General features: G+C 38.8%; 1 protein-coding gene across 8 annotated transcripts in view; it reads right to left on the bottom strand.

Moving 5' to 3' along the window:
* LOC127429746 (protein-tyrosine sulfotransferase 1) overlaps nucleotides 1-7,577 on the bottom strand; it is a 66,497-nt gene extending 58,920 nt beyond the window's left edge. For 6 of the 8 annotated variants that reach the window (XM_051678883.1, XM_051678881.1, XM_051678882.1 and 3 more), the window contains exon 1: nucleotides 7,205-7,577. The gene's annotated coding sequence lies outside the window, so the exon portion shown is untranslated. The remainder of the gene's footprint in view (nucleotides 1-7,204) is intronic. The other 2 variants (XM_051678887.1, XM_051678886.1) reach the window with 2 other exon arrangements.
* Nucleotides 7,578-22,646: the final 15,069 nt, after the last annotated feature.

The raw sequence follows: 22,646 nt of genomic DNA, 5'->3' as shown, positions 1-22,646 counted from the left end.
ATTCTTCAGCAAACTGACCCCCCTCACCATTTTCACTGTCATTTCACAAGCTACTTTAATCCAAGAACTAGTTGACACCTCATTATCTCTGAACCACTGACGTCTTCCAAATTCTTTCCACCATTTATTAAAAACAACAGAAGTACACTAATTATACTTAGTCACTCCTTTCTCAGCTTTTATTCATGAAAGAAATAAACACTGTAACAAAACAGAGTTCCTGAATCCCACAATGTTATTCTTAACATCTATCTTATGGTGTTAATCATATGCCAAGATAACCGTCAGAGCTGCCCTTGTTAAACAGTGACATCATCAGAACATGTCAGCCGCCTCTGATAAGAGTGAGAAACCTAAAGCAATCTTCCAAGGTCTGCATGGATTTACATTGATGGAGAGGGGCCTTGTTTGTGATGGATTTCTTGGCCACAGGCTTTTAATGCTGACAGATGGTAAACAGGAATTCCACTCCCAGAATCCTCAGTGTAATGGATCAGGCTCCACACAGGAGGAGGCAATGTTGTTCAGGAACATCTTCGCTGAAAGGTGTGACAGGATGAGTCATAGTTCCAGCCTCTTCCCTGTTTGCTTCGTGTTAAAGCTCACTCATAAATGTTCATACGCTAGAGACCCACTCTAATTTATTCCGTAGAGAAGAGACAGATCTCAATTGTGGCTAACACATAGGCTGAGTGGGATGCAGTAGAGTTTAGAGTAGCCTAAACATTATGAGAAGGCTACATAGCTGATCATTAAGAAAACATTGAACAAATGGAACGCATGGCATACAAAGATGCTTCCACTTAGCATTAAAGTGAAAGTGCATATGAAAGCCAGCATCCTCTACATGTAAATCACTGTGTTCCACAGGGGACCAGCCTCTTGACTGATTTACTACTGTGGTTAAGCAATGTTTTTATCTCATGTTTCACATTGGTGAAAGTGGAATCAAGAAGGTGTTGGTATTAAATTAATAGAGCTTCCTCAATTCTGTTACAGATATCCTCCACTGGATTTGACATTGATCTGTTTGGGAATCCTCCAAAGGCCGGTGCTGAAACTAGACCACAGAAACACTTAATAATGAGAAGAGCTTGAGAAGTATTTCTTTGATAATACATGGTGTCTTACTCTTCTTTAACAAAGCCACGGAAGATATAGGGGTTGCTTGTGTTACAAGTATTGGTGCCAGAGCCAATCTGGCCATGTTCTACACATTTACAGAGATCAAGAAAAATCGGAAAAAGTAGGTTGACTTTTGCTAAAATCTGTCTGTGCTTACCAAAATTCAAAACGCTGCTCCCAGCAGCAAAAGTGTTGTTGGGCATATGGGCACGTATTAGCTCCATTTTCCCAGTGTAATGCCCATGGAAGGGCTCCAAGAGTGAGTTGTTTTAAGCTGTACAGGCTGTGTAGAGGAATGCATATTTTACAAACTGAAACCCCTCAACCCAAACCTAACCATCAGTAGAGTTGGAGAGAAAATGCAACATCTGAATTGCGCTCATCACTGATAATTCGTACATGATTACTTCCTGATTTTCACAGTGGAATTGGAATCAAGGTCTCCTCTGCTGACGCAACGCGCTTCCGGTTGCGCCACAAGGGAATGTAAATAAACTGGAGCTGATGCAAAAATGTCTGATAGGACATGCCACTTGTCAGTGAGTCAGCATAATGTGGCCGATCCTAGAGTGGAACTCTCGGAAACAACATGCCGACTTCCCGTTTGATCATGCTGCAGTAATCTCCTGCATACAATACCGATTCATCCAAAAGAGTTTCAATCTGAACTACTTCAACAAAAAAAACTTCAGTACAGATACCTCTGAAAATGAAATCCAGCACCAGTGCTTGAATGAGCAATAAACAAAGTGAGCAGGATACTTTTCATTTCAGACATGAGGGCTTTCTTCTCAAAGGGCAAGGAGAGAATGGAAAGATTTGATGTAGGAAGCTCTCTGCCAGCAGACCCATTCAATTGCTGCTGAATTTGACAGGCGTGTGCACATGGTATTTCTGAGCAATCACAAAAGACACAAAAGGAGCTCTCAGGTCACGACTCATCCCTTTCTTAACAACCAAGCACTTCCACCCACTTTCTACCTGTTGCCCAGTGTTGGCGCTACTTGGGGGGGGGGGGGGGCACGGAGCCCCCCACTTTGACCGCTGTACCCCCCCACTTCGCCCACATTTCAACCATCAATGTTTAGTGCAGTGGGTGGACTTTTCAGACAGTCCCTTACGCACCATAGGCGAATATACAACGAACATCAAATATAAAACTACCCGGCTTAGAATTAATGGTCTGCCCATGAAAATGTCTCTTTAATAGAAGCAAAAAAAATAATTAAAAAAAAGAAAAGAAAGGAGAATGAATGATAATAGCGCCATACAGTACAAAGGGTTAAGATAATCAAATCACAAAATAATATGTGCCCCATGTGCATACAGTCTTTATACACTGACATGCAGTTTCTTACCCCTAAAAAAAAAAAAAAACATTGAGTGTTTGAACTGGAGCTCTTTAACACTCTGTAGCAGCGAAGTTCACACCAGCAGAAGTCATGCAAGTAAATTATATTTGTTTATTATATTTAGCCTAAAATGTAAGAAGTATCAATCCTCTTTGTCTTTGTATAAGTTTTAGTATAAGTTTATCTAATTTTATTTTAGTCTATTTCAACAAAAGGAGACAAAAGAATATTAAATAAAATGGCTAATAGCCTATTAACTGCTCATCTTCGTTACGAGGGAAAAGAGGCGACATCAATTTCAGAGCTAAAAGGGAATTGTTGTCCGAAGGCTGCCCAAAATATGATTTTAAAGGCCTTTTAACTCAGAAAGGAAAGATCATAATGCTGTCATCGGTGGCTAATTTCTGATTTCAATGGATAATTGGCTAATGTAACGACTTTTACCACAAATTTGCAGAGATTCTCAAGGCGGGACACACGGAATTCGTGTTCAGGTGGGAATACATTGAAAAATATGTTAAGGACTATAAGTCATAGCAGTTGCATAGCTTTATTTCTGGTTAATCTGAAATGTGGGTACGATTTGGTGAACTGAATTGACTGCTGTGAAGGATTAGATAGGCTAGTTATATAGTGCGTTTTGAATTTTGACTCCCAAACTGTATTGCAAAAGGCTCTAGACTGATCTGGGCCCTAATAACGAAATCTTGACCTTTGTTTTTAAGAACGTTTTCTACGAGCAATTTTACAAACGTTCATGATTTTTTATGTGCCTTTCCCAAAACGGCACTTAATATAAACATGCGAGGATGTGCTTTAAGTGCTAGAGAGTTGCTGTCCGTGTGCGAGGTGCTGAATTGTGACTGTATAGTGCTGCTCGTCAGTGTAACTTCATTGTATTTGTGCGTAATTTTATAAACATTTGTAATTTACATCGCTGGAAATGTTTATACACATTTAATCTAATTAATTACATAATTACATATAGTTTTGAAGTAATTTTGTGTAGAAAGATCATAATCTATTTGTTTTACACAATCACTGCTTCGTTAATTAGGTGTGCATTTTTAATATTTAGTTTTCACAAATTGCGCCGTTTGTCGAGATTAAAGTTTCCAGGATCAGTGAAGACAGCAGAGGCCTTGTATGGTCCTGCCAATGACAAGCATTAATTGAATTTAACGAGGTTGACTGTTATTGCGGAGCACAAAATAAGGAGACGTGTGGAAGCTGCGCTTTAGGGACATTCACCAATAAAATGGAGGACTGCTCTTTACTCACAAAAGTGATAACGGTAACAGAAACACAACATGTGCGGTGCAACACAACGCGTGGTGCGGGCAAGAGCACCCTTGGGTGTCAGAGATAAAGAGGAGACAAGGATGAGGAGCCCATATATAGACGATTTTTGTGCACAGCTCTAAGTTATTGACATTTTTCATTCTCTCTCTGATGTATGTATAATGATATTGAATTATTATACAGTTTAGCTATCACAGAGTCTGCTTTAAATAAATAATTAAGGGGTGCTGAGTATCAGATACTGTATATCTCTGTATAGCACTGCTGTGGCCTTACTTCTTCACCATTTCAGCTATTAAGCAATGATGGTTTGATCAAGCAAATGATTAAGTTTCCATAGCTATTAAGCAATGATTTAAATAACAATTGGCCACTCAGATTAGTCATGTCAGAGATGTTTGCCTAGACAGTCAACATCTGTCAGCCACTGGCTAAACCCGATTCTTTAATCAAGTCTGAATCAGAGGCTGGGATATTTCTCTCATTACGGTGGGGTCTCCGTAGCACCATGGGCCACAAACAGAAGTGCATTATGCCACTCACTAATCTGATATTCTTATTTCTCGTGACCTCCAACCTCAAACCGTTCTGCAGAAAGCATTTAAAGATCACATTACTTCATGTTAGTACATCCACATTTTAACAGTAATATTCTTTATTTCCAGTGGCTTTTAGGTTGTTTAAAATGAATTTTCATGCAATATTAACCAAATTTTGTAGCTCAAATTGGTCTATGACATTGTCAATTTGAGAACCATTGCATCTAATCTAACATTCAAATGTACCAGAGTGTTTAGTTTAGAGTGTTTAGTTTAAGATGCATAAAGTGCACTGTCGCTGAGCTAAAACTGATCTGAAGTGGCAATTCAATCAGCTCCCGAGTACAAAACCTCAAGAGTACTTTCTTCGTAGTTTACATTAAGTAGAACTGATAGCACAGGCCAAGTACCTACAGTATGAGTGGAACACATCAATCCCCACTGCCTTCTAGTGGCTGGGTTAGTAGTAATAGTACTGCTTCCACTAATGGGAGAATCTGGAGTTATCATGCAAGGTCCCACAAGAGTTCATCAGAATTAAAAACAGGACACATTATCATAGAAGGTGAATGTGGTGAGTCACTTCGTATAGCCTCTAAAACAGCAATACATCACCACAGGAAAGACCTTCCTGCATACATGATTAAAGTCCATTTTTCAGTTGTAATTGCATAAAATGCCAGGACAGATCAATACGCAAATGTTACGTTAGTGTCTCGTGAAACCACTAGAGAAGTTAGTGTTACAGAAAAGTGTAATTAAAAAAGGATCCTCCATAAAATAGATCAGTTATTTAAATGGCAGACTGGGAAAGGGTATTTTGATTCTAATCGGTTGCTGAATTCTTACTGAGAAAACCACAAATTAGACAACAAGGAAATGTTAATGCTGTTTAATAAACTATAACTATAAAAATATAACTCAATATACAAAATCTTGAAAGCTGGTGAATTACACCTGAAATTTGTACTTTTTTTAAAAGTGTATGAGCCTTGGCAGACTGATTTAGCCTAATGTTTGCCATTAGTGGCTAAGAAAACAGTTACAGCAGTGACAATAACTAAAAATAAATAATTAAATAAAAAACAGACAAAAATATATGTGGTATATACATGGTACTTAAACTTATTAAAATTTAAATGAACATATTATTAGAACATTTCACGTTTTTGACTTTCCTTACAAACACTTGTTTAATGAGGTCCTACATAAAATATGGAGTGGTGGTGGTGTAGTGGACTAAAGCACGGAACTGGTAAGCAGATGGTTGCTGGTTCAATCCCCACAGCCACCACCATTGTGTCCTTGAGCAAGGCACTTAACTCCAGGTTGCTCCAGGGGGATTGTCCCTGTAATAAGGGCACTGTAAGTCGCTTTGGAATCTGCCAAATGCATAAATGTAAATGTAAACATATGGAAGCCTCTGACAGGGATGCTTAATGCATATGCTGTGTATTCTGAGACAACATTGCCCAGCTTTAAACAATTTTTTTTTGGCATTTGAAACAAGATTCAGAGCTGTGTAAGCAGAGCTCAACACTTGGTGCACAAAACACGATGACGATCAACAGATAATAATTTTAATCATGAGGTTAATCAACAGGTCATTTTGAGTAGAAAAAGAACTCCATACTGCACAAAACAAGAATTTATCAAACGTAACAACAAAATGAACAATAAAAATGGTGTAAATAAACTTTCAAAAAGTGAAACAATGCAAGCTCATTCATTATTCAAGCCCTTCAAAAAGTTCAGTAAAATTTACTCAAATTAGCGAATAAATATGACAAACTTTTCTACTTTAGGAATGATACATGACACATTGTCATATAACTGTCAATCATAAATATTATATGCTTATAAGCTAGAGCATTCATTTTTACATGTCTGAATGTAGAATTTACTTAATGTTTTCAAGTTCATGCTTAAACTAACATTCAAGTATAGAACATACTTAAAATTTTCTGCTATATTTACTTCACCAAAAAAAAAAAAAAAAAAAAAAAAAAAAAAACTATTCAGAGTATCTCCACCAAACAGCCTCCAATAAAATACCTTAAGATCTGCCAATATCAAATGTGGAAATGAGACATTTCATTCAATTACTTTGCTTTTTTTTTTTTTTTTCATCAAACAGTTAGTTCTTCAAGCAGCCATTCTCATTGGACTAAAAGAGTCCAAAGAGCAACCTCATTTCAGTAAAAAAAAAAAAAAAAAAAAGTATGTCTATTGTCAAAAAATATCTTCTGAGTCACTAATGGGGTGTCTGCCCATAAATGATGAATTCGGCTGAAGTGATTGCCAGGACATGAGGCTACAGACAGACACTGCTTTTCAAGAAATGCACTATAAATATAACTAGCCGAGCCCCAAATTAATAGCTGCATGGAATAATTTACATTTTAAAACATTTCGGCACTCTGTTAAAACCACAAATGTTATTCATGCTTATCTAACCAAAAGTAATGGCTCATAAAGAAGTGCTTATCCCAAATAGATACATATGTTTCGTCTATAACGGTATATATATTTGCTTTTGTGTCATAATCTCAGTATATCTGACATGCTTACATACATCATACAGTACTGTATCTGATATAGACACAGCAGCATATGTCTGTCACTGACAGTTCACTTGTCGTCCAATACAGTTGCATGCAAACGCTGGCACGTGCCAAGTCTGCATCATTTTCCCTAGTCAAAACATACGAGAACCAAGAAAACCTTTTCCAAACATCTAATAACTTAAGGCGGACTAAGACCGTAAGAAATGCATTTTGTTTCTCGCAGAAGGAACGAGTTGCGGTTATCACGGCTGTCGATCATGTATATATAAACACTGCAACGCTGCAACACTTTTGGATTATGATGCGTAGAGGAACGTACCTGATGTGGTCCGTCACAATAGACGAGTACTGGGTTACACAGCAACTCTCTGTAGCCGAGCACCGATGCACAGACGTGCCATTCGCTTTAGCTGTTCCATTCACCGCTTTAAAATGCGACAGTGTGGACGACGTCTCGACTCTGCGCTTACCACAACTGTATCACATCAAACACGCGTCACCCACACTGCGTTGCCAGATGCTGGCGACCGACTTTAATAACACGGGATTAACTTCAGCAAATAAGACATCATTTTAGGTCGTTTGTAGTGCGATAAACGTCAATATTAGCAATTCTTTAATTATATTGTTTTAATTTAAATTACACAATTTATTCAGTGGAGATATGTCGTCTGGACATCCTGTAAAACGGTCTTTCGTGAGGAGCTTTTATCTCAATCAGGCAACACGATCTTTGGTTGACCCGCTGAAGATGTATTTATAATAGAAACCCTATGATTGGTCCAGAGCTCTTTTGACGTGAAAGTGTCGACAACTATTATTGGAAAATACAGGCAGTAAGTGTTTACGCCACCCTCTTCAGTTCTGTCTTGCCAGAGCCCTTCTACCAGCCTGAACAAACAACTTTAGCAAAGCAATTAAATTGAAAACACGGCGGTCCATAGACATTCTATGGGTGGTACACAGGCGAGGAGACCAGAAGCCGTTCTTTTTGAATGGATGTGTATAGAGGAGATTCTTCAGTGTACTGAACAAACTAGTTTTGTGAGGAATCCGCTCATTACTTGTTGACTTGACTACCTTTCTTCTAATCCTCAACATTTTTTGCACTAATAAATCTTTTTGGAGTGAACTATGTATGGAGTTTACTACAATAAAATTGCTGTTTTATAAGAGAAGACGCGGACAAATTTGCGACAGTAATGTGTCAGTTTACGGTTCTCCATATTCCTTTGTATGGTATCCGCAAACGGTTACTTACTGTCGTAACACGCTAGTCGACCGCTCGCTCCAGAGGTAGTTCCAAGTATAGAAGATCTCTGTGTTTTGCAAGACAGCACAGCGACGCTGCAGAGTTCTTAAAGGGACAGCGCTTAACAGTGCAGCAGATGATTACTTTTCCAGTGAACATGAAGTCTGTGGGTTCACTTTACTTGAAAAACACACTTTTTGTATTTAAAAAAAATATGTCTGACATGTATTTAAATGAACAGAATAAAACATTCGTTTCAATATTCATAGATAATTTGTAATTATAGAAACAAGGACAGTAATTTCATTATTCCATATTTATGGTCACCTTTAATTTAGAATAATATTCATAAAATACCCCAGTATTATGTGTACATGTAGAATAAACAAAGGTTTTCTTATATTATTGTCTACATGGGTGGAGGTTGCTCATAATTATTGCTTTTCCCTTTCATACTAAAGTAACTTGCTGCCAAAATAAGTAAATGCAGAATATACTGGATCTGACAGACCCAACTGGACTAAAAGGGAATAATGTGAAAACAGAGCTTTTGGTCACTCCAGAGCCAAGACTTTTTGGAGCAGTAAAATCTCCCATCAACATATTTGTTCAGACTGTGTTTCGTTTCTTACCAATGCTGAGGTCAAATGCACTGCTAATTTAACTGAAATCTGACAGTGCCGTTAAAAGAGAGAAGCCTTTTAACATTTTTTCAGGACACTGGTCTTGGATACAGTATTTATTTGAAAAATAAATATGAAAAATAAATACTGCAGAAAAAAACACAGAAACACAAATTGTATTTTATGTATTTATTTATTTTGACAAGGCATTTTTTCGAGCATGACAGCACTCCAAGCTCTATCATATGGCAGCTTTTCTTGCTCTTACGGTCAAATCTACCCTTGAGATCATTTTGAACAGAGGCTTTTCGAAGAGCATAAGTGAAATAATCCTATCAGATTTTAGGTATGTGAACTGTTGGCACAGTCATATCTTGGTCACTTCAAATGACTTGTGAACAGGTTTCAAACAAGCTTACATTGATCCCACAGTGGACTTTGAATTTAAACCGATATTCCGCCATTTGTTGACATTTACATTGATTTTACTATATGTTCACTTTGGCAAGAGGTTCTGTGCAAAAATGTATTCTCAACATCTTTCTCAGTGAGATGACAATCAAACAAAAGTCACAGCATCTCTTGGGGGAAGATTTTCCTGGTCTGCAACTCTGGCAATTCAAATATCATCTGTGCAATTCAAGTCAAGTCAAGTCATTTTTATTTGTATAGCACTGCAACACACATCATTTCAAAGCAGCTTTACAGAAAATCATACATTAACAGAAAATTAAAACTATAAAGTCTTAGAGTCATCATTGTATAATTGTAAATTGTGTATAAAAAGAAATAATTGTTAAATAATAATTGTATTTAGAACCCCAGTGAGGAAGCCGAAGTCGACTGTGGCAAGGAACACAAAACTTCATAAGATGTTGGTTAATGGAGAAAAATAACCTTGGGAGAAACCAGGCTCACTGTGGGGACCAGTTCCCCTCTGGCTGAACATCATGAATATAATGCCAATATTACAACCCCAATTCTGAAAAAGTTGGGACAGTATGAAAAATGCTAATAAAAACAAAAAGGAGTGATTTGTAAATTATATTCACCCTTTGCTATATTGAAAGCTCTACAACTAAACATTATATAATGTTTTACCTTGTGAATTTCATAGTTTTTTTTAAATATACAGTAATTTCAAATCAGATGATTACAACACGCTCCAAAAAAGTTGGGACAGTCGAGTGTTTACCACTGTGAAACATCAACATTTCTTCTAATAACACTTATTAAGCATTTGGGCACTGAAGACACACGTTTAAGTTTAAAAAGTGGAGTTTTCCCCCAATAATCCATTATGCAGGTCTTCAGCTGCACAATTGTATGGGGTCTTCATTTCCATATGGTGTGCTTCATAATGTGCCACACATTTTCATTTGGAGATAGTCAGGACTGCAGGCAGACAAATCTAGCACCCACACTCACTGCTCACACAGCCATGCACTTGAAATCCGGGCAGTATGTGGTTTGAAGTTGTCCTGCTGGAAAATGCAGGGACATCCCTGGAAAAGATGGTGCTGGATGGCAGTATATGCTGCTCCAAAATTAGTACATATCTGTCTGCATTCATGGTGTTCTCACAGATGTGCGAGTTACCCGTGCCATGGGCACTGACACACCCCTGGCCCATACAGACACTAGCTTTTGGACCTGATGCTAATAACAGCTTGGATGGTCCTTTTCCTCTTTGGCCCAAGAACACGACGGCTTGTTTTTCAAAAACATTTTTGAAATGTTGACTCATCTGACCAAAAAACACAGTTCCACTGTTCTACTTTCCATCTCAGATGAGACCGAGCCCAGAGACGTCGGCAGAGCTTCTGGACAGTGTTAATGTAGGGCTTCTGATCTGCATAGTAAAGTCTTAACTTGCATCTGTGGATGCAGCAGCAAATGGTGTTGACTAACACAGGTTTAATAAAGTAATCCCAAGCCCATGTTCATGATATCTATTAAAGATGAATTGTGTTTTTTTAAGACAGTGATGTCTGAGGGATTAGAGATCACATACATTCAGAAATGGTTTTCGTCTTGCCCTTTACGCACCGAGATTTGTCCAGATTCCTTGAATCTTTTAACTATATTGTGCACTGTAGAGTTGAAATGACGAAAATCCTTCCAATTAGTCTTTGGGGAACATTGTTCTCAAAGTGCTGGATTATTTGCTGAAGCATCTGTTGGCAAATTGACAAGTCTCAAATGATCCTTGATCTTGAAGGTCTAGGCTGTTTTTGGAGGCTCCTTATATACATGACACGATTGCCTCACCTGTTTAACATCTCCTGTTTCACATTGCCTTGTTATTTTAACTCGTCAGATTGTTATTAGTCTTAAATTGCCCCTGTCTCAACTTTTTTGGAGCGTGTTGCAATCATCTGATTTGAAATTACTGTACATTTTCAAAAAAACTATGAAATTCTCAAGGTAAAACATTATATAATGTTTAGTTGTAGTGCTTTCAATATAGCAAAGGGTGAAAATAATTTACAAATCACTACTTTTTGTTTTTATTAGCATTTTTCATAATGTCCCAACCGTATAGTGCAAGTCATGGTTTAAAATTATTAAACTAAGTAAGTGTTAAGGGTCAGTGTTTAAACAAAGATTTTGTAAGAACTGTAAGATTAATGACTGTCTTTGAAGTCCATCCTGGATTAACTGCAGAAGATTACATAGATGCATTTCGATGCATTTTTGAATGCAATTTAAAAAAATATGACCGGCAATGCAATGTCTAACAAGCAGGTGGGTCAGATATGGCATATTTAACAATGTATCCCTGGAGAGCGGAATAGATGGTGCTGAGAGTGTAAACCAAATTGTGGGAACAGATGGGTCCTGAGAGAATGGCAGGAAATCACAGCCTGTGTGGTACACCATACAGTGTCGCCGTATGGGCCTGTCAAATCTGCAGTGGGATAGGCTCAGGGGCAGAGACCTCCGAGTGTGAACTCTTCCTCTGGCCTCTGTGTAATTTGCTTCATATGCTGCATGTATAAATAGTCACTTATTGTGGCATAATATTGATTACTGAAAAAAATATACATATTTTTGAGTCAACTTAAAAAAAAAAAAAAAAAAAGGAAAAATCTGGGTTACAGTGAGGCACTTGCAATGGAAGTGAATTGGGCCAATCCATAAATGTAAAAAATTCTCACTGTTTTAAAAGTATAGCCACAAGATACAAACAATATGCATGTTTGCCTGATTTTAATGAAATAAAATCGCTTACTATCCTTTTTTGTGTAAAGTTATATCTAACTTTGTTGCCATTACGATGTAATGCTATAAACCTCAGCTAATGACTATTTAAACAACTTTGCACCTCAATACACACATTTTAACAGAAGAATTAATATTAGCTTCACATTTCTGCCTTTAAACCCTCCAAAAATGAACCCCATTCACTTCCATTATAAGTGCCTCAATGTAACCATTTTGCTTTTTCTATTTATTTATTTATTTTTAAGAAAAGGAGTGACATGTTGAAATTGTTTATTGTGGTAATCAACATCATGCCACAAATGCTGTTGATTGAGCTTAACTTGTGTTGAACCCAGAATATTCCTTTATGTTGCGCCTGCATTTTCAAAACAGCCCAACTGGCCATAAAGACCCAGTTCTCTCTTGAAGGCTCCAAGGAGACTGTGGATGTCAAGATTTATAGTGAATAATGACTTTTTTAAACAGACTTTTAGTCTGTTTCTCACCCAAAGTGATAATTTCACTTCAGAAGACATGGATTAAACCACTCAGTTTTTATGTGGTTTTTGGAGCTTGAAAGTTTTGGATTCCACAAAATCATTCTTTAAAATATGTTTGTTTGTGTTCCATGCAAGATGGGCAAAAGCGTGAATAAATGATAAGAGAATTGTTATTTTTTGGTAAACTATTCCTTTTAGAACTGTTACAATCTTTGATTCATTAACTGATTTTAAAATACTGATGAAATACAAAAACATGAGAAAGCAACTTTTGAAATATGACACATGGACAAGGACAGTAAGGTCAAAATAATTTCAAATGCAATATCTTACCAGAATTTGCAACTTCATTAACCCGAAGGGGTAACTGACCAAGAGATGAGGCCAAGAGGCCAGAATGTTAAAAATGTCTTAATGTCCTGTTCTATATACAATACTGTTCTGTGAATTTAAGAATGGCACTGAGCCCCTGAATTTTCCAGAGTGATGTGCATGTGCCCTGTAATAATGTGTGCACTAAAAGCTGCTTTGGATTAAAAATAAATAAATAAATGAATAAATAAAAAGCTATTGCTAAATAAACACTCAGTTAAAACAGCAGGATGATTACACAAAGGAATGTTCTGTGATAAATAAAATTTAAACTCAGCATCTGTAGCATGCATTTGATTCCCACAAAATATTCTCTTAACAAACATATTTCTTTGCATGCATGGGTTAAAAATCTATGCATTTTTTTCTCTATAGGATCCAAATACCCCAGTTTACCACATAACAATACAATCGCAATTCTATAAAGTAGAAACTGGAATCACATGATACTGATTATGATGCTTTCTTCCTTTACTTTCACAAAGTATATTTTCTGTACTACAACATATCTTAGTATACTTCTCTCATTTGTAAATATATTTTTGACCCCGATTAAAATATTCCACCTTTTCCATAATATTTAGTCAGAGTAAGAAAAAAAGTTTAGTTAGGAAGATGAGCCAATTCACCATGCAGCTCTTCTGTTATGGTAACCACCATGCTAGTGTCCCCAGTCGTAGGCTACTTTTTAAGCAGTGAGCACATTTAAAAGCACAAACACACCCCTTCATTCCTAATTAAAACCATTTAGCTGCCTATTGAGGTTTCAAAAGGAATGGAGGTTTGATGCAGTGAAGAAGCTGGTTGGTTCTCATTCATAGAGAGCATTGAAAGAAGAGGATCATGTGTCTATGTTCAAGAATGTCAGACAGTTAGCTTCAGTTTAGCCTCAATCCTTTATTGGAAACATATGTTTTGAGAAACCATTTGGAATGCAGGGACTTTGTATAAAAAAGTTCAAAACAAAAGTTAACTTGGACACACAAACTTTGATTATTTGTGATGTGCCCTGCAATGTCTGCCACAAAAGATGGATATCTCGATGAATGTGGATGAGTGAACTCTCTATCCTTGTCCTCCTCTCCTGCAATCAAATTCTTAATCAGTCACACAGTGTGTGGCTTGATTAGGTAAAAGCCTTCAAGCTCTGCCAAAAACAGAAGTTTGGGGGACAAAGGGGAGGGTGATGAAGTGCTTGGCCCAGATAACTTGCTTTTCCATACTCAAGGGTACCTACAAGAATAAAAAAGGGCAGCCCTGTGTAGTACACTACCATCAATTATTTGATTAAACCACTGTCTCACTTTGTGAGGCAGAACCACTAACATCCATAGAAACTTGTACAAACAGCACTTGCTCTGTGCTTCTGAATTATCCCAGAACAAAGATGACATAAAAATATAGGTGAAGCATTGCCAAACAAAGAGTAATATGCTGTCACGCTGCTAGATGTGTTTCCATAGCTGTTTTTAGAGCTCTACTCTAGTTTATTACAAATGCCTGGGCCTAGCGCTCAAACACAATTTAGCAGTGGCGTCCAGCTGGCCCGACTGTAAACAAGTCTGCAGTTTGTGTACAGTTTTGTGGTGAATGCATTATGCACTGAATTAGCAGGCTGTCCCCACAGTTTAACTGAGGTGAATCAGGCTTGGCAGGGTGCCTGGTCTGATTTTTGACTAAGCTGCATTTTCATAACCCACTGTTCAAGAGTATGATCCTGTGGCAGATAGTGCATCTAGTGGGATTTATAGCTAAAGCAACATCAGTAAATTTAGTCATTCACAGTTAGAGACAAGAAAGAAACAAACCCTAGAGTGCTTAAGTTCCGTATACTCCACAGAGTGCTTGTTCCCTGGAGAAAAATCAGCTAAATGTGTTCATTGGATTAAATATGAAATTATTTAACATGCTAGTGTTAGTATGTAAGACAAGGTTTAAATTGGAAGGATAATGATTCATTCATAGTTTTTGAAACCCACCCTTTTTTTTTTTTTTTTTTTCCAATTTGGAATGCTCAATTCCCAATGCGCTCTAAGTCCTCATGGTGGTGTAGTGACTTGCCTCAATCCGGGTGGCAGAGGACAAATCTCAGTTGCCTCCGCATCTGAGAACGTCAATCAGCGCATCTTATCACGTGGCTTGTTGAGCGCATTACCATGGAGACGTAGCGCGTGTGGAGGCTTCACGCTATTCTCTGCAGAATCCACGCACAACTCACCACGCGCCCCACCGAGAGCATGAACCACAATATAGCGACCACAAGGAGGTTACCCAAAGTGACTCTACAATTTGGTTGTTTAGGAGACCTGGCTGGAGTCACTCAGCAAGCCCTGGATTTGAACTCGCGACTCCAGGGGTGGTAGTCACCGTCTTTACTCGCTGAGCTACCCAGGCCCCTGAAACCCATCCTTAATTAAAGGACAAAAATGAAAATTCTGTCATTAATTACTCACACTCATATCATTCCAAGCCTGTATGATTTTCTTTTTTATGTGGAACACAAAAGGAGATGATTTAGTATCGCGGTCCATCTTTTTTTAATAGAATGGCAGTGGGTAGTGGCACGTGTTCATTTGAGATCATATGAGATTTATTCGAGCTCGGGTCGAACCTCTAGCCTTGAGCCCCTTTCGCCCAGGACAGCGAGCCACACATGTTTACACTATCCTCAATGCAGGATTACATTAACTTGCGAACTACTGAAATGGTAAAAGACTGTAAACATGCTACAGTAAAAAATGTTAATTGGTTAACGGGTAGCCTTAAAATATACGGTAAAAAAGGATAATATATTTAAAAAGACAATACATGTAATTTTATGGTAAAATGTTGCAAAAATGAATCTTTTTAGGTGTAAAAAGTATGAGTTTACCATATAATTAATGGAAAAATTTATATTATGTTTAATAAGAGAATACATGTACTTTTTACAGTAAATTATTGTTAAAATTACGGGGGAAAAAACAATAATTGGGCATTCCCAGAATTCCCTGCATGACCTGTCACATTTCATTTTATTCTATGGAAATAGTTATGTTTCTTCTTTTTTTTTTTTTTTTCAATTCCAATGTGCTTTTAAGTCTTTGTGGTTGTGTAGTGATTTGCCTCAGTCCGGGTGGTAGAGGATGAATCCCAGTTGCCTCTGCGTCTGAGACCATCAACCCGCGCATCTTATCACGTGGCTTGTTGAGCGCATTGCCACGGAGACATAGCGCGTGTGGAGGCTTCATGCCATCCACCGTGGTAACCACGCTCAACTCACCACGCACCCCACCGAGAACGAACCACATTATAGCGACCACGAAGAGTTTACCCCATGTGACTCTACCCTTACTAGCAACCAGGCCAATTTGGTTGCTTAGGAGACCTAGCTGGAGTCACTCAGCATGCCCTGGGATTCGAACTAGCGAGCTAGCAAACTCCAGGGGTGGTAGCCAGCATATTTTACCACTGAGCTACCCAGGCCACCCACAGTTATGTTTCTTCTTAATTTTAATATCACATATTTACATTGGGGTGTTCTGTGTTATATTTGATGCAGTTTAGTTAATGTTTATTGCATAATATTAATTTCACATGTGTTACCCTGATGGTGTTTAGTGTTTGTGTGAGTGACACTGAGCACTGTCTCTACATGTTTATTGGTCAGTGCTCCAGGAAGGGCCTCTATGGTTGAACTTCATGTCATCATGTGCCCTTCTGTAATAACTATGCTTAGTAACAATACATTATAAAGTGAAAAGCAAATTTTTACAGTTTCAGAAGTTTAAAGTATTAAGATTATATTATTTAATCAAATAAAGGCATCAAAATTACATCCTGTAAGGCCTGAAGCATGGTTAACACAGCTGCCAGTTTTTTAGCATAAATTTAACAGGATTAGTTTTTATATAGTGTTATTTATGACACTATAGTACCTAGTTTTTGATGCCATCAAACTGTTTAATGATTTTAGCAGTAAAGTCTGTGCTCTCTAAGTGGGGGGTTAGAGGGAGAGCACAGCTGCAGGAAATGGCTGTATCCGGTGCATACAGCCAACTATGTGCATAAAGAAGAAAATTAGTCCTTCATTTGTTTAACATTCAGTCAAGCTGAAAAGTGAACAAATAGCCTTAGCCGAGGTCATTGGTACTAAACACATATAATGTCTGCTTTATGTTGATGTTTGACAAGAGTTAATTGGGCTGAAATAAGCTGTCTGTCACATAAATATGAACACTATGTTGAAAGACGCTAAATGTGGTTGTAACCACGGTCAGAAATTAACAATTGCTCACTGAAAGTGTCGAAAATGGCCCACGTATTTAAAATGCAGCTACAAAAATGACCCCGTAGTTAATTCCTTTGTTTGTTTGTTTTTTATCTGGTGTCAAACTTCTAATACTATAGTTCACTTCTGTATAAGGCCCATCTAGTTGTGACTTTACTGCAACTGCAGATAACAACCTGTCAAATATCTGTATTAAGTGTGTTTTTGAATGTGTAGCTAATATGATGTTGTTGTTTTTTTCATGAAAATTAATAAAATCAGCTCTGAAAGCACTAAATGTGAAGAAAACATTCCCCAAAACCATAAAATCTGAAATGGCAATTACATACAAATCTGTGATTGTAGACTGCAGTGAGCTGTGTAATCTACCATACAGACTGGCCAACTATTTGTATTCAAACCAGAGCGTTTGTTGTGCTAAAATATCTAGTGCATTTTTTTACAGTTATTTGATGTTAATTTGATCTTACAGGTAATCGTCATAATTTATTCAAATTGATTTAATTTAATTATTTGACATATAGGTGACATGGTGTGTTTTCATGGTGACAAAAACATTATGCACTAATAAAGGTTTAAAAAATGCCCCTGAATATCAATTCCAGTGGGCAAATATTGTCCGTTAATAAAAACATGAATTTCCGACACTGGTGGTCACTATATTCTTCCGTTTCAATGCTGTACATGGAGTCCTCAGCAACAGTGACAATGAGATCACAGCATGCAGGAAAGGAAGATGTCAAAGAATGTTGCATTATTCTGGTTGTGTGGTAATTCTACCTCTTTGCATGACCATATATCTTAACCAGAGGGGGGTGGAACATATCTGAGGGTTATAAGACTTGTAACCGCACTGCTGACTTGTGCATTCTGAAACTGAGAGGGGGCCTTTTCAGCAGACATGCACATAAGGGACCTCTGACCCCCTTATACTTTTGCACGGTGAGGAGCAGAGTGCATTTCAAAGGCCATAGAGCTAAAATTTACAAGAGGCAGGTTTTATGTTTCCAAAATGGAGAGGAACGTTTGCATCTATCCACGAAGACCTGGCTGTTAACATCTCTGAAACTTCTCTGCAAATGAGTCATGCTCCTGAATCACAGGATAATTATTTTTCAGTCAGACATAGACATTTACATACATTTACATTTACATTTATTCATTTGGCAGACGCTTTTATCCAAAGCGACTTACAAGAGAGGAAAACATAAGCGAATCATCTTAGGAGTATGAAAAGTGCTGTATTACAAAGTATCACTAGCATCATAATAGTATTCAAAACAGAATAATGTGCAACAGAAATTTTTTTTTTTTTTTTTTTTTTTTTTTTAATGACTGGTTAAGTGCTCATGGAAAAGATGTGTTTTTAGTCGTTTTTTGAAGACAGAGAGTGAGTCAGCTTCACGGATGGAGTTGGGAAGGTCGTTCCACCAATGTGGTATGATGAAGCTGAAAGTCCGGGAAAGTGTTTTGGTGCCTCTTTGTGTTGGTACAACAAGGCGACGTTCCTTAGCCGACCGCAGACTTCTAGTGGGCGCGTAGCTCTGCATAAATGATTTTAGGTATGCTGGAGCAGACCCAGTAACTGTTCTGTATGCCAGCATCAGAGCCTTGAATTTGATACGCGTCACCGGTAGCCAGTGGAGAGAGACAAGGAGTGGTGTAACATGTGCTCTCTTTGGTTCATTAAAGACCAGACGTGCTGCTGCATTCTGGATCATTTGGAGGGGTCTAGTTGCACATGCAGGGAGGCCTGCAATGAGAGTGTTACAGTAGTCCAGTCTAGTTATGACAAGTGACTGGACAAGCAGTTGTGTGGCATGTTCAGAGAGGAAGGGTCTTATCTTCCTGATATTGTAGAGTGTAAATCTACATGATCTTGTGGTCTTTGAGATGTGGTCTGTGAAATTTAGTCTGTTGTTGATGGTTACCCCTAGATTTCTGACCGATTTGGAAGGCGTTACTGTAGTTGCACCCAGCTGCACGGTGATGTTGTGTTCAACATCAGGGTTGGCTGGAAAGACAAGGAGTTCAGTCTTGGCTGGGTTGAGTTGCAGGTGGTGCTCCTTCATCCAGGCCGAGATGTCCACCAGGCAGGCAGAAGTTCGAGCAGTCACTGTGGTGTCGTTGGGCTGGAAAGACAAGTAGAGTTGCGTGTCATCAGCGTAACAGTGGTAAGAGAAACCGTATGCCTGAATGATGGGTCCCAGTGATGTTGTGTATATGAAGAAGAGAAGTGGCCCAAGCACTGATCCCTGAGGTACCCCAGAAAGTAGCTGATGTGGCTTGGATACCTCACCTCTCCAGGCTACCTTGAAGGACCTACCTGAGAGATAGGAATTAAACCAGTCAAGCATAGTTCCTGTGATGCCCAGTGAGGAGAGGGTGGAGAGTAAGATCTGATGATTGACTGTGTCAAAGGCTGCAGAAAGGTCCAGCAGAATCAGGACTGATGATCTTGATTCAGCTTTCGCCCGTCTCAGCGACTCAGTGACAGACAGCAGGGCGGTCTCGGTGGAGTGTCCACTTTTAAAGCCTGACTGATTGTCATCCAGCAGCTTGTTCTGTGAAAGATAGGCAGAGATTTGATTGAAAACTGCCCTTTCAAGTGTTTTTGCCATGAATGGGATGGGAGAGACTGGTCTGTAGTGTTCTATTTGTGTGGGATTAAGTGCGGGTTTCTTCAGCAGCGGGGTTACTCGAGCCTGCTTAAATGTAGTGGGAAAAGTGCCTGTAAGTAGAGATGTGTTAATTATGTGTGTGAGTGCAGGTAGGATGGATGGAGAAATGGCCTGGAGAAGGTGAGAAGGAATGGGGTCAAGGGAACAGGTGGTGGGGTGGTTGGAGAGGAGGAGTTTAGAGACCTCAGTGTCAGTCAGAGGAGAGAACATGGAGACAGAAGAGTTGCATACAGGAGACAGGTGTTTGACAAGGTGTGGTGCTGAGAATGTATTGCTGATGGCTGCAACCTTATTAGTAAAAAATGTGGCGAAGACATCTGCTGTCAGTGATGTGTCAGGCGGTGGAGGGGGAGGGCAGAGAAGTGTGTTGAATGTTCTAAACAAGCTGCGAGTGTCTGTGGTGCTGTTGATCTTGTTCTGGTAATAGGAGGTTTTTGCAGATTTAACATTATCTGAAAAAGTTGCAAGCAGGGACTGATATTTACCTAGATCTGCTGGATCTTTAGATTTCCACCATCTCCTCTCAGCTGCCCTGAGGTCAGTCCGATGTTCACAAAGGACGTCAGACAGCCAGGGGCTGGGTGGTGTAGCACGTGCTGGCCTAGAGGAGATAGGACAGATGTTGTCTAGACAGGTTGTTAAAGTAGAGCTTAGTGTGTCTGTGGCAGTGTTTACATTAAGCGTGGTAAATACATTTTGTGTAGGAAGAGATGTAGAGACAGCAGTGGAAAGGCGAGAGGGTGAGAGGGAATGGAGGTTACGGTGAAAGGAAACCAATGGTGGAGTCTGTTTTAATGTAGATGGGAGTGTCATGTTGAATTGAACAAAGTAGTGATCAGAGACATGTAAAGGAGTAACAAGAATATTTGAGTTGGTACAGTTACGTGTAAAGATGAGGTCCAGCTGGTTGCCCGATCTGTGAGTTGCTGTGGTGTGTAGTTTTTCCAAGTCAAATGAGGCCAGGAGAGTATTCAATTCAGTGGCCTGGGGCTTGTCTTGGTGTATATTGAAATCACCAAGAACCACAAGTGGCCTACCATCCTCTGGTAAGGAGGACAGCAGGACATCCAACTCCTCAAGAAAGTTTGTCAGCTGACCTGGAGGGTGATAGATGACAACAACATGTATTTTTGTGGGTTGCATTGTAGTAATACAGGTGCATCTCAATAAATTAGAATGTCATGGAAAAGTTAATTTATTTCAGTAATTCAACTCAAATTGTGAAACTCGTGTATTAAATAAATTCAATGCACACAGACTGAAGTAGTTTAAGTCTTTGGTTCTTTTAATTGTGATGATTTTGGCTCACATTTAACAAAAACCCACCAATTCACTATCTCAAAAAATTAGAATATGGTGACATGCCAATCAGCTAATCAACTCAAAACACCTACAAAGGTTTCCTGAGCCTTCAAAATGGTCTCTCAGTTTGGTTCACTAGGCTACACAATCATGGGGAAGACTGCTGATCTGACAGCTGTCCAGAAGACAATCATTGACACCCTTCACAAGGAGGGTAAGCCACAAACATTCATTGCCAAAGAAGCTGGCTGTTCACAGAGTGCTGTATCCAAGCATGTTAACAGAAAGTTGAGTGGAAGGAAAAAGTGTGGAAGAAAAAGATGCACAACCAACCGAGAGAACCGCAGCCTTATGAGGATTGTCAAGCAAAATCGATTCAAGAATTTGGGTGAACTTCACAAGGAATGGACTGAGGCTGGGGTCAAGGCATCAAGAGCCACTACACACAGACATGTCAAGGAATTTGGCTACAGTTGTTGTAATCCTCTTGTTAAGCCACTCCTGAACCACAGACAACATCAGAGGCGTCTTACCTGGGCTAAGGAGAAGAAGAACTGGACTGTTGCCCAGTGTACCAAAGTCCTCTTTTCAGATAAGAGAAAGTTTTGTATTTCATTTGGAAACCAAGGTCCTAGAGTCTGGAGGAAGGGTGGAGAAGCTCATAGCCCAAGTTGCTTGAAGTCCAGTGTTAAGTTTCCACAGTCTGTGATGATTTGGGGTGCAATGTCATCTGCTGGTGTTGGTCCATTGTGTTTTTTGAAAACCAAAGTCACTGCACCCGTTTACCAAGAAATTTTGGAGCACTTCATGCTTCCTTCTGCTGACCAGCTTTTTAAAGATGCTGATTTCATTTTCCAGCAGGATTTGGCACCTGCCCACACTGCCAAAAGCACCAAAAGTTGGTTAAATGACCATGGTGTTGGCCAGCAAACTCACCAGACCTGAACCCCATAGAGAATCTATGGGGTATTGTCAAGAGGAAAATGAGAAACAAGAGACTAAAAAATGCAGATGAGCTGAAGGCCACTGTCAAAGAAACCTGGGCTTCCATACCACCTCAGCAGTGCCACAAACTGATCACCTCCATGCCACGCCGAATTGAGGCAGTAATTAAAGCAAAAGGAGCCCCTACCAAGTATTGAGTACATTTACAGTAAATGAACATACTTTCCAGAAGGCCAACAATTCACTAAAAATGTTTTTTTTATTGGTCTTATGATGTATTCTAATTTTTTGAGATAGTGAATTGGTGGGTTTTTGTTAAATGTGAGCCAAAATCATCACAATTAAAAGAACCAAAGACTTAAACTATTTCAGTCTGTGTGCACTGAATTTATTTAATACACAAGTTTCACAATTTGAGTTGAATTACTGAAATAAATGAACTTTTCCACGACATTCTAATTTATTGAGATGCACCTGTAGCATGGAATTCAAAACTAGTATTGTTACATAATGAAGAGTGAGTTGAAAAAGTCCAGTTGTTATGAATGAGCAAACCTGTTCCCCCGCCCCTGTGTGTGTGTGTGTGTGTGTGTGTGTATGTGTGTGTGT

The sequence above is a fragment of the Myxocyprinus asiaticus genome, chromosome 39 (assembly GCF_019703515.2).
Source record: "Myxocyprinus asiaticus isolate MX2 ecotype Aquarium Trade chromosome 39, UBuf_Myxa_2, whole genome shotgun sequence".
Classification (NCBI taxonomy): domain Eukaryota; kingdom Metazoa; phylum Chordata; class Actinopteri; order Cypriniformes; family Catostomidae; genus Myxocyprinus; species Myxocyprinus asiaticus.
Note: the sequence above shows the minus strand (reverse complement) of the source record. Positions and strands in the feature narration are given on the sequence as shown.